Below are 13,845 nucleotides of genomic sequence, written 5' to 3' on the forward strand. Positions count from 1 at the left end.
ATCGTTTCTTTGTCTTTGGTTCCTCTGTCAACGTTATTGTACCTTGTAGTATCTAAACTACCTGCCAGCTCTCGTCATTTTTGGTTGTCTATGTTAAACTTGAATCTCGCATGGTCTCAAATCACAGAAAAAGTTTGGGCTAGAATTGTTAGTGACAGAGAGTTTGATCGCTTGATCACTACGAAAGTTAAGAGATTTCAGTTCCCTCGCGAAACGCCCCACGATTTCGTGTGTTCTGTGCGTAATGCCACTCAGGTGCTGGGTTTGCAGTATTCCGAGTCTTCTATTGTGCGACTCATTATTCAAGGGTTAAATCCTTTAACAAAATCTGCAATTATGTTCTCAAATCAGCCTAACACATTTGTAGAATTGGACTCTGTTATCACGCAGGCTTCTAAACATTTAATGGATTGTGCTGAATATTCCAACACTTTCCATCGTATCTCTAGGAATACGTCTTCTGTTGCCTCTTCCAGTGCGCCTAGGGAAGTTTCTTTTCCTATTAATTGTTCTTACTGTCATAAACCTGGCCACAAAGTGAACGAGTGTCGCAAAAGACGACGATTTACTCAGCCTGCCGTGAGTTTGATGAGTGTCCGTGACAAGTGTTCGACTCGATTGCCAATATTATCTATTAATCTTCATTCTATGCCATGCCAGGCTCTAATTGACACTGGGTGTTCAGTTTCACTGTGTGATGAAGATTTCTTTGCTTCTCTGAAATGTTGCCGGAGAAAGGTTATTCGTAAGAATGTTGACGTCGATTTAATCACTGTGTCGGGGCAGCCTTTTCATATTAATTCCTCTGTCTCACTCAAGGTTCAAATAGGCAAGTTTTCTTGGAACCACGTGTTTTATCTAGCTAAAATCCCGTTTCCCGTGTTACTGGGTGTGGATTTCATTTGTAATTCAAAGATGATTATTCGTCCGGCGAACGTCAGTTTTGAAATTGCCCCGAATTCTCTTTTTTCTTTTACGGACAATTGCGAAGCGTTTAAATCGGCGCCAGTTAGTAACTCGTCCGAATCACATGTTCTATCGTCCACTGAAATCATGTTGTGTGATAAGTTGAAGGGTTTATTGTCAAAGTTTCCTGATGTGATTTCTCAAGAATTGGGGGTCACATCTGTTATGACCTACGAAATTGAACTGCTAGATTCTACTCCGATTCGATCCCATCCTTATTCATTGTCACCTCCAAAGGCAAATTTAATGAAGAGGCACATCCAATCTTTACTTGATAAGAAAGTGATTGAGGTTTCCAATTCAAACTGGTGTTCGCCAGCTTTTCTAGTGCCTAAAAAGGATGGATCTGAAAGATTAGTGGTTGATTACCGTAAGTTGAACAAAGTTGTTAAATCAGACGGTTATCCAACACCTTCTGTTGAACATGCATTCCAATATCTTGCTGATGCTAAATATTTCACTGTTCTTGATCTCAATTCTGCCTTTCATCAAATACCATTATCTGAGAATTCTAAGAAATTAACTGCTTTTGTGACGCCGTTCGGAGTGTACCAGTATAATAGATTGCCATTTGGTTTTGTAAATTCTCCTCAAATATTTACTCGTCTCATTAATGAAGTTTTGGGCGATTTGAAATATTCATGTGTCTATCCATATATTGATGACTTGTGTATCTATTCCAAGTCTGCTGAAGACCATGTATTTCATGTTAATGCTGTCCTCAACAAACTACGCAGTGCCGGTTTGACGGTGTGCGAGGACAAGGTTAAGCTTGGTGTGGAATCACTCACTTTTCTGGGCCATCTCATCACAAATGGAACCTTGCAAGTTGATCCTGAGAGAGTGAGACCAATTGAACAATTCCCAGTTCCCAGAAACGTGAAGGAAGTGGCCAGATTCATTGGACTTTGTGGGTTTTACTGCAAGTTTATTCCAAGGTATTCTGAAATTTCTATGCCACTGAATCGCTTGAAACGTAAAAATGTTCCTTTTCAATGGACAGCCGTTGAAAATGAGGCTTTCTGCCAGTTGAAGAAAGCTCTCACCAATCCACCAGTATTATCTTTCCCTCGATTTGACGAGGAATTTCACTTATTTGTCGATGCCAGTAATTTGGCGGTTGGTGCTGTCCTGAATCACAAAGTAAATGGTGATTTTGTCCCTGTGGCTTTCGCTAGTAAGGCACTCTTGGAACATGAACGTAAATTTTCTTCTTATGAATTGGAGTGTCACGCAATTCATTTTGGAATTCAAAAATTCAGCGTTTACTTACAAGTAAAACCATTTCACTTGTACACTGATAATGGTGCCTTGACATGGCTTTTCTCTCATCCTAAGCAGTTGGGCAAATTAGGCAGGATGGTTCTTAAATTATCCTCTTATAAATTCACTGTGCATCATGTTCGAGGATCATCTAATTCTGTCGCAGATTGTCTTTCTCGCATTCAGCCATCCTCATCTACAAATAGTCATTTAGATGTGGAATCTAACACTCATAAGGAGTCAGCTGTTCCTTATTCTTGTGTGTTACATAAATTGCCTTTGTCATTTGTCGACATTCGAAAACACCAAGAAACTGATCTCGTTCTAAAGGATATTTTCAATCAGATTAATAATAATTCCTTGAACGACAAAAACTATTTTCTGAAGGGACAGCTATTATGTTATGGGAATTCTAAAATTAAGCGAGGAAGAGCTGTTTTGCCTACGGTCTTGAGGCCTATGATTTTTCAATATTTTCACTGCTCTAGTATGTCTGCTCACTTGGGCATGGCTAAAACTTATGATAAGATTAGCAGACACTTTTGGTGGAAGGATATGAAAAGAGAGGTTTATGACATGGTCAGAAAATGCCATCTGTGTCAAACTTGTAAACCCAGAAATGCTCCACCTCCTGGCATGCTATCGTCGCACAATCCTTCTGAAGTTTGGGAAAGACTTTATATTGATTTTGTGGGACCTTTACCTTTGACTAAAGGTGGACACCAATATATACTTTCTCTTATTGATGGTTTTTCTAAATTCTGTTTTCTTGAGCCAGTTCGTAAGGCTACTGCTGGTTCGGTTGTTTCAATACTCACTCAAAGAGTATTCCCGAAATTCGGTTTTCCTAAATATTTGGTGTCTGATAATGCACAAGTTTTTAAATCTCATGCCGTTAAGGAGATGTGTTTGCAACTGGGGGTTAAGCAAATTTTTGTTTCTCCATACTATCCCTGTTCTAATCAGGTAGAGAGATTGCATAGAAATCTAAAATCTGCACTTGCTTTTTTGTGCAATAATGCTCACCATACGTGGGACTCTATGCTTGCTGACTTAAATTTTGCCTTGAACACTGCCTCTCATGAGAGCAGTGGTTATTCTCCTGCCAAAATAATTTTCGGCAGAGAACTTAAGCATCCTTTAATTAATCAGTGGGACATTCCAAGATCTTTATTCGAGAATGATCTCAGCGATAATGACAGACAAGCATGTCTGAATCATGTTATAGCTAATTTAAAAAAGGCCAGAAATAGGCATAAAGAATCCTATGATAAATCTCACTCCCAAATCACTTTCTGTGTGGGAGATCTTGTTCTCTGCAAAAACCATCCTGTCAGTTCTAAAGGTGAACAGAAAATGGCAAAACTGGAACCTCTGTGGAACGGACCTTTCGTCCTTAAAAAGTATCTCTCTCCTGTAACAGTTATTCTGGAAGTTTCTCCTGGGAAAGAGAAAATTTGTCATGTTTCTCATTTAAAGGCATATCTACATCTACATCTACATAATACCCTGCGAGCCACCTATAGGGTGTTTGGCAGGGGGTGACCAATCACCAACATGCAGCATGCAAGAGGACCGCCACATGCACACCACACAGTCAAAGAAACATTACGCACACTAGAAAAATGTACATGCTTATTCATAAAAAAATTGCTAATGGTTAGTAATTCCTAGAGCAAATACATGCAAGGTTAGAACTACGAAAAAACATGCAATGGGTGATCCTAGCGAGCGTTGCCATTAATCCTTTCAATTGAGACAACATTGCTATCCTTAATAGTACGAGGGAAGAATGACATTTTAAATCTCTCTGTTTTGCAGTCTATTTCTTTTATTTTTTTCTCATGATCGCGTCTACTATAGTACGATGGTAAACGAAGGATATGATTCACGTCGTCTGAGAAAATATCTTCTTCGAGTTTCCTAAGTAAGTTAAGCCTATACTTCGATCTACGCTCCTGTAAAGATTCCCATCCTAACTCGTTTAACATACTTGAAACGCTGCACTTTTTGTCGTAACAACTCATCACAAATCTGGCCGCCCTGCGCTGTACTCGATTAATTTCACCTATTAGTCCTACCTCGTAAGGATCCCACACGCTAGCAGCATATTCCAAGTGAGGCCTCACTAGAGTCAGGTAGCTTATTTCTTTCACCTTTTTTGGGCATTTACCGAGAATTCTTTTTACAAATCCAAGTTTACGGTTAGCTTTCCCGCATACTTCACGTATGTGCTTACTCCACGAAAGATCCCGGGTAATGGTGACCCCCAAGTATTTAACGAATTCGGTATTTGGTAGTGGAATCCCGTTAGCGGTGTAGCTCCTTCTTGAAGATATATCCTTTTCCCAAAAATTCATCACCATACTCTTTTCAAGATTTAATTCTAACTCCCAAGTACTGCACCAGTCATTTACGGCAACGAGGTCCTTTTGTAATGCTAATCTATCGCTAAGGTCGTAAATTTCACGGTATACCACTACATCATCTGCGAAGAGGCGGATTTTGCTCGTGACCACGGTGGTTATATCGTTAATGTAAAGAAGGAACAAAAGAGGGCCGATAACACTTCCTTGGGGTACGCCTGAGGTAACTTGAATTGTATCCGAGCTAACTCCATCCAAAACAACTCTCTGTTCGCGATCCTTTAGGAAATCTTTTATCCAACCAATAACGTGTGTATCTATGCCGTATGCTTCCAACTTTTGAATCAGCTTTAAATGCGGAACCTTATCGAATGCTTTTCTGAAGTCTAAAAATATGGCGTCGACTTGAACATATCTGTCACCCGCGGATAAGATATCGTGAACGAAGAGAGTAAGTTGAGTTTCACAAGATCTCCCTTTTCTAAACCCGTGCTGCTCTTTTGCTAACAGATTTTGGCTATCAAGATGAGCCATTATCGAACTGAAAATAATATGTTCCAATATTTTGCAAGAAATGGAAGTAAGTGAAATTGGACGGTAGTTACTAGGCTTTTCCCTATCCCCACCTTTAAATATAGGCGTGACGTTCGCTGTTTTCCAATCGTTAGGGACTGTGTGTTCTGCTAGAGATTTTTCGAACACTATCTTCAAGTAAGGCGCTATCTCTGACGCTGATTCCTTATACACTCGAGCTGGAATGAGATCAGTGCCTGTCGATTTCTTTGGATCAATAGAGCTGAGTTGTTTTTCTAAACCACTGTTTGAAATACAGATAGACGGCATCTGCTCTTGGTAGAGTCGAGGTAGAGGTGTTGACATATTGGTCGTGAAATTAGAGAAGATACTATGGAAAAAGTTATTTAAGAGATTAGCTTTATCTCGATTGTTCGTCACTCTTTCGCCACGTTCATTAATGAGTGAAGAGACTGTAGCGCAATTTCCCTGTACCTCCCTCACATATGACCAGAAAGCCTTAGAGTTGTCATCTAAATATTCGCCCAATATTTTTGTTTTGAATTCACTCAACGCCTCCCTAAGTGTTTTTTTCGTCTCTTTTTTCAATTTTTTATAATCTTCACGCATTTCTTGTATTTTCTCACAGGTAAGTCCCGCATGTATCTTTTTTATTTTAGCGTGAATTGCTCTCTGTCGCTTAAGAGCTTTACGGACTTTAGCATTGTACCATCTCGGTTCAGTATTAAAACGTTTTAACTTACTGGGAATCGTTTTATCCACGGCTTTCTGCATAATACTAATGAAATTCTTCCATGCTTCGTTTACCCCAAGATTGAGAGTGGCGTCTTTGAAAACAGTGAATGAGTTCGTCAAGTACTGCTTTAACCCTTCAAAATTCGCTTTATGGTATAAATAGACCCTTCTTCTTGACACAGGTTTTCTATCGGAGACGATACGAAACTTTCCATGCACTGCCTTGTGGTCACTTATACCAGCCACAGCCTCAGTTCTGATAACGCACTCTGGAATATTCGTTGCTAATAGGTCTAGTATGTTGTTACCCCTGGTTGGTGTATCTACTAGCTGAGTCAAGGAATTGGAATAGAATGAGTATGGCAAAGTTTCGCACAGGTCCTTGTCTTTCCCTCCATTTTTAAAACAGTATTTTTCCCAATCGATTGATGGAACATTAAAATCGCCGCCAATTATCACACTACTACGATTTTTCTGAGAAGTAAAACGTCTTATCTGGTTATCTAACTCTAAAACTGAATCTATGCTTGAATCTGGTGGTCTATAATATGCGCATATAAAGTATCTCTTAGCTGAGCATTCGATTGAGCACCAAACACTTTCCAATGCACTATCTCCAAAATTCTCGGCTCTGCTTTTGATCTCATCCTTGACGGCAATGAATACTCCTCCTCCTGTTCTCGTTTTACGGTCCTTTCTGTATATGTAATATGATTTCGGGAAGATCTCTCGGTCGTGTATTTCATCCGATAGCCAACTTTCAGTTCCTATGATTACATCAGCTTCTGTATTTAGAATTAAATGGTGGAAATCAGCAACTTTGTTCTTAATACTACGGCAATTTACAACTACGATCGATAAAGCTTCTTTTATACACGGTTTTGTGGACTTTCCTGATAATTTAAGTTTCTCATTGCATGCTATATTTGATTTTTGTGATGCTCTATCACTATTTTCACTAGGGCTATTTTGACGTTTTGAACGCTTTATTGCTGTTTGGACGGAACCTTTTACCCCACGATTTACTATACCCATATCTACCCTACACTCTGCCCTACTCACTAACCTAAAAAAGGCCTACAATGCTCGAAGATTCTACTCGCTACACACCTCGCTGACTCGGCCGTGTAATGAACTCCCGAACGATCCAGAGTGTTCCGACACGATCGGATTACCGGCCGCAGATCAACGAAGGAGGCTCCGATATCCTTGCAGAACTGACGCAGCCTCTGATTTATGCCTTCCACTCGGCTCCAAATCAGGGGTCCACGATCGATCCTCGGGACAAGACTACAGATCGAAAGCTCCATGCCGACCCCAATGGTCCCACCCACCCGCTTGACTTCGGCATTCAGATCCCGGAGGGAATCTAGAATTTCCTCAGATCCACGGAAGGTGGCATCATTGACGCCGACATGAGCCACAACCCGCAATATGGAGCACTTCGTGTCCACAACCGCCGCACCAACCGCCTTCGTCACCTGCGGAACGCCGCCACCCGGAATGCACCAAGACGTCACGCGCTGGCTCACACCCTCGTCGCGTGCCCTTTCACGCAAAGGAACCATCACACGGCGGACGTTACTACTCCCTATCACTAAAATTCCCGTCCCTTCCCTCTGTAGTCTCTTCCTAGGTGCCGGTCTCGGGGTAGGAGTAGGCACGTCAGATACCTCGGAGTTCCCCTCCGACAGCAACTGGTATCTATTCGAGACGGGGATGGGGTTAGCCTCAGCATCCCCCAAACCTCGTCTTAGAGTGACTCTACCACCGTCCCTCCGAGACACGACCCTCCAAAACTCAGTAGTACGGGGTGGCGTTACCCCTTCATCGAGAGATGGACCACGAGGAAGGCTCTCGATCGACCAGCCGGTATTTGCAATCGGGCGAACCCGTGCAGCCCCCGTGGCACGGCGATCTTTCGAAGAACCACCCGAAGAACCATTCCTCTTAGGGGTATTAGCCACCCTTTCCAACTGAGCCCGAAGTTCCCGCACCATCGTCTCCAACGCGGCAATGCGGGCCACGAGAGCCTCGCACTCACCGGCATTTTCGACTCCGGCAACGGGTGACCTATTCAGAGACATCCTATCACTAACGCAACTTTTTATTTCCCAAAAGCTAACCTAAGGGGTGCTACACTTTATAGATATACGAGTGAGAGTAAACAAAACCGAGAGACTAACTACCTTTGCCACTTAACGAAAGTAAATAAGAAAATGTCACTGAACTTATAGATAGGCGAAAGTGATCAACGAATTTATTCCGGATAAACTATATAAAATTCAAAGAAGGTTAACGAACGAAACTTTGATAGGATTGAACGCGGAACAATTAGAGTTAGACTTACGATCAAAATCAACACGAAAACGGAAAACAAAACTAACCGGGTTGAAAGACTCCTGACGACTCAACAGGCGATGTAATCTAATAAGCACAAGCAAGCTCTGCTAAGTCACGAGAAAATATAACTATTAAATATAAATAAAAATATAAAATAAAAACACTTATCCCAACACCAAGCAACAGTCTACTACGCCAAGAGCTGACAAACAACGGCAAGCAAGCAAGCAGGTGACCGCAGCAGGTAGAAAAGAGTCCTGCGCCAAGAGCTGACAAACAACAGCAAGCAAGCTGGTAGCCGCAGCAGGTAGTAAAAGGGTCCTGGGCGAGGGTTAATGACAGTTCCAGGAGAGGTCTGCTAAGCACGTCCGCTCGGTCCGAGAGCCAGGAGAAGAATGATGGCATATCATGGCATCATTCTTCTCCTGGCTCTCCATGGCATTGCATATCATGGTGGCATTGCTAATTCCAGTAATTAAAAGGAGAGAAATATCATTGATTTTTTTTTTATTTTTCTCAATGAATGCTAATGTTTGCTTTCTCAAATACTATTTGATGCTTGATTTCGGTGTTGTATTTCTATTGATTCCTAATAATATTGTTTTGAATAATGAATAATAAGTCTATTTCTATGCTTGTAATTGAAATTGTTCTGAAATATTGTATTGTACTTGCTTATTCTCATCTGCTTAATTCACTCATGTAATTTAGTGTTGGTCTACTGTGATTGTGAGATGGGGTAAGGTGGAGGAATTATGGGTGCTTGGAGGGAGAGGACGGGAGAATAACTTGGGGATAAATCCCCGAGATGGCTCGTTTCCAGATAAGCTGTGGAGGTGGCCCCAGTTATTAAGATTCAATTGTGTTTTGTGTCACCTTTCCTCCACCAAGACTTTATGGACTTTCTCACAATTGGTGATTTTTGACAGTGATAAGTGTCGTGATTTTACTGTGTTCGATATTCTATCGATGGCTGAGTGATTGAATTGATCAGCTGATCTTAAGACTGCCTACTGTGTTTTAGTGTGGCTTTGGCGTTGAGTTGCGACCTTCATCGCCCGACAAGTATGAACTTTCATTTTGTCGCAAACAGCACGTAGCTTTTCAAGCCATTTCTATTATTACTTGAAGAGTGAAATTTAGAGTGATTTCTTTTGTTGATGCAATATGCAGTTGTCATTTTGTTAGCATCGCCTATGATTCTTTTTTGACTTGTTTAATTAATACTGAGAGATATATATACACATCTTGATTAAATTTAGTCAGTACTTGATCAATAGCTGACATGAATACCATATGCCTTGTAAATATTAATAATTATTGGAAAATCGAGGAATTAGTGCAATCTATTGTCATTTATGTAAATCTTGTTGAATTTTGGAGGATTCTTTATTGATAATTAATTATGGACTGATAATATTTACAAACATGGAGGGTTTAAATGGAGAATTAATAATGCCAAAGTATATCAATTAAGTGAGACACATATTATGCTGAATATTTTTGCTGCTATTTTGATAACTAATAATTATTTAGTGAATAACCGTATATTTGAATAACCTTGTATTTATTGTTTATATAAATTGGGATATATATTTTGTTGGTCGACCCTAACTTTCTCTTGGGTTGCAATATGAATTTTGGGTAGAAGTTAAAACCCATTTTTGTGAATCGTTGTTTTTTGATAAGGTGGTTGAACCCAACTAATGGGACAACCCAGGGTTCTCATGAACCTAACTGCTTTACCAACCCAATCTTGCCCATTTACTAAGTGGTTGGTTATTGTATTGCCTTACTTGGTTTTAAAAACCACAAAATATCTCTGATGAGAGAAGGAACATTTGAGTTTGGTAAAGATATCCTGGTGTTATACCAATAAAAATCTTCCCAGTTCCTTCTAGTCGCTGATGATAATTATTTGTAATTTTGATTCACTGTACACCGAAACAAGCATCACATTATGACATATTGATTATTAATTTTATTTTCTTGCTATGTAATACTAAATAATCTACTCTATATCAATTCAGCAATATTTCTTGTCTCACTCTTGTAATTATGTCATGTTACTCACTTAAGAATTCTGTTGAATTCCAAACATCACTCCTGAGGTTATTATTTACAGAGTGATAAAAATGTATGTTCTTGTCAAAACTATTTTTTGAGTGATATTTCTTGAAAACTATTGTCTCAATCAATAAACTTTTTATATTCAGTTCAATTCTAACCACTGAATAATGGTTTTTGTGAAATTCATGGGGGTTAAACAGTGGGGGTTCATCCAGTGAAAACCAGTGGACCTGTGATGCCTCGATAAGTTTTCTAGGCATTAATCAGTTCTTGGTGGACGTGTCTTGGTCCCCAAGTTCAAGCAATTTTTGTGGTCATTTTCCCACAGAGGATGTGGCATTTTTTAGTGTCCCCCCCCCCCAAAAATTTCTGGTACCCCCCCCCCAGAAATTCCTCGAACTTCCTCCGAACTTATCCGCAGAACTTTTCCCGCTAAGGATTTTTCGTGCTAAGGTTTTTCGCGCAAAGGATTTTCGCGCAAAATCCTGTCTCTGAAAACCCTGCCTCTGGAAACTCAGCCTCTGGAAACAGCCTCTGAAACAGCCTCCGAACCAGCCCCGAACCAGCCTACCTGCAATGCAAGACTTATATAGGACTACTGCGGAGAAATACTTCTCCTTGGCAAGCAAGGGGAAATCGGTGCTAAGGCCTTAGTATTGCACTTGGAGTGAGAAGTTTTACCATTGTCCTATCACAATTCTCTCTCCCTCCAACACCTCACCCCAGTATCTCCCTCCCCTCCATGTGTTCCAATGAACTGATTCCTCTGATGTCTCCAACCCAGAAGTTGAGGGGAAAATTCTGGGTGCTGTGCGGTTGTCTCAAAACCAGGGAAGGCTGATTTTGTGGAGCGGCCGTGCTATGCAGAGTGGCGCCGTAGTTGAATTCGCCTGCCTACCCCTCCACTCCCTGGAAGAATCCCTCCCCTCTCATCCTGTCTTGTCCTGCTTAGGCAAGGCTCTTTCTGGTCGTGACCTGCTGGGAGTCACATGTCTTGTGAGGCATGAGATTTTTAGAGCAATTTTCTGCTGGTATTTAGCTGGTAATGTTTCCTTTGGGATCATGAATTTACTATCATTGTTTTCTGTAATACTTCTGATTTTTTTAATACTCTACTTTGAATAGATATCGTACGGTAATAACTCGTAAATTGTTTTTGGCTACCTTTTTCTTGTGAGCTGTTTTTCTTGTTTGTGGTCTTACCCTGATCCAGCATGTGACCGACGGTTGGAGTATTTCCCTTGTCTGGACTTACGTGAAAAATCAACCAGATTTTACGACGTAACGTTACACCGCGTTCTTCAAACGATAAATGCGGGAAAACGATACTTCGGGGAACGATAGATGCGGGAAAAAATTACATTGTCTTTATGGAACATAATTTGGGACCAGGAGCGGCGAACGATGAATGCGGGAAAACGATGAATGCGGGAACGATAAATCGGGGTTCCACTGTATAATGATTGACGAAACAATGCTTTGCATGATTTTTAATCAGTGCGGCGCTTATAAATTGTTTGAATAGTTAGTCGTTATTTGAGTAAGGAAATTTAGTGATGCAAAAAAACATCGCCTTTCGTCTGGATTTATGCTTACCTTTATCGGATAGATGTTTATCTATCGCCGCACCACTCCTGTACCTGTATATATGTTTGCAACAGGCATATTGGCTATTATTTGCTCCACCTCCGGTAAAGCGACAATTCGCTATAGCGAGTGTTTATTAGTGCACCGTGGGGTGTCGTTATATCGAGGTTTCACTGTATTTGTTTTGAAAATGGAGAGCGTCAAAGCGATATTGCGGGCAAGTTTAATCTCACGACATAGACAGTGTGCACTATTATTCTTAATAAAGACAAGGTCAAAACGTCAGTGAAATCAGCCACACTGACTTCAGCCAAGCAGTAAAGGCATACGCAAAGCAAATCAATTTTCAGGGAAGAAAAACCTTTTTAAAGCATTTGGAGACCGGTTCACTTTGCTGCTTGTTGCTAATACTGTTGGGGACTTCAAGGTAAAGCCAGTTATGATTTATCGTTCACAAACTCAGCGAGCAATGAAATGGTACTAAGTAGCAATTTCCTGTCATTTGATGAGCAACCAATGGGCCTGGGTGACACAACAATTGTTTTTAAACTGGTTTGAAAATTTGTCAATAGGGTAGTTTCCTTCATCAAAGAAAACAAAAGGCATTGATGGCGATTCGTTACCCACCAGTAGTGTATTCATAATACACAAATTATTTGGTTTTTGAAATACCGGTTTAGACGAATGGCAAGGGTCAAATTTTATCCTCATTTGAAAAAGGCCAGATTGGCGCCCATGCGATTCCACTCCACGTGACGTCACAGGGACCTAGTTTCTACACGAGAGGATAGGAGTTATGCATCGTCAGAGGCTACCAATGCATGCATGAGTCACAGAGCTCAGGGAAACATGTCTTAATAATCACCTATTAAAACTAGCTAAGGTCGGAAAGTTTTCTTCGCTTGATAAGGTATTAATAAACCTTATTTAAGCCAAGCGCTACCAGGCGGCAGGGCACTAGGCTACCCGCTGGCAGCCTGCGACGTATCAGCGCTAAGCCTCGCCTCAAGGTCACCTCACCGGGCGGAGGGGGAACCAGAAATACGACGTACGGAGAGATATCCCATCACTCCTACTTAAGCGTCGCGTTTTCGCGCGCTTGAAATTTTTCACTTTTCATTTGATCGCGAAAAATGGATATCGTCATTTAAAAATCTAAAAGCGTGAAATACGTACTCCAGGAGTAATAATCTTTCGATTTAGGCAATAAAAAAATAATAGGAAACCACCCTATTGCCGGCAACCAATGGGCCTGGGTGACACAACAATTGTTTTTAAACGGGTTTGAAAATTTGTCAATTGCCGGCAATGCATTACGAACCCCTGAGATAGCATGCATTTTTTTCCTAGATGTTAGCCCACCTGAATGAAAGGAAGAAATTTCAAAAGCACATATGTATTTTTTTTAAAGAAGAAAAATGTCCTTGAATTCATGCCTACTATCTTCAAAGATATTTTAAACAATAGAGGTTTACATAAATAAGGTTTTCTAAGGATACTAATAGCAATATTTGAATATTTTAGGAAATTCGATACCCAACACCTAGGCTACCGGGAATGCATCCCTATCTTCCCAATGTTAAAAAGGTCCAAAATAAGGAAATTCGACTAGCACAAAGACCCCAAGGCACGCATCCCTTGTGCTAAGCGAGGCATGGGTGTAATGTGGAAGTGGAAGGTGGGCCAGGGAAAGGGACTACTCCCACCATACCCTGAATGTATGGATTTCGTCCACCTGTGGCTTAGTTTGGGGCGAGCTCTATTCTCACCAATCCAAACCAGCCTTCGAATAGAATCACTTCATGAGTAAAAACCATTACTCAAGACACTATCTGTTTTACAATGGCTAATGGGAATATATGACAATTAAATTTTCTCAGAGAAGGGAGTTATGGTGTGAAGCATATCGACATGCTGACATTATTTATGTTACAGAGAATATTCTCCTTAATATGAAAGACCTAGAGAAAAGGTAAAATGA

General features: G+C 40.7%; 1 protein-coding gene across 2 annotated transcripts in view; it reads right to left on the minus strand.

Annotated features, from left to right (window-relative positions):
* Positions 1-13,845, minus strand: part of LOC124159507 (cohesin subunit SA-2) — an 80,249-nt gene that overhangs the window by 56,684 nt on the left and 9,720 nt on the right. The gene's annotated exons all lie outside the window — the stretch shown is intronic.

The sequence above is a fragment of the Ischnura elegans genome, chromosome 5 (assembly GCF_921293095.1).
Source record: "Ischnura elegans chromosome 5, ioIscEleg1.1, whole genome shotgun sequence".
In the NCBI taxonomy this organism is placed as follows: domain Eukaryota; kingdom Metazoa; phylum Arthropoda; class Insecta; order Odonata; family Coenagrionidae; genus Ischnura; species Ischnura elegans.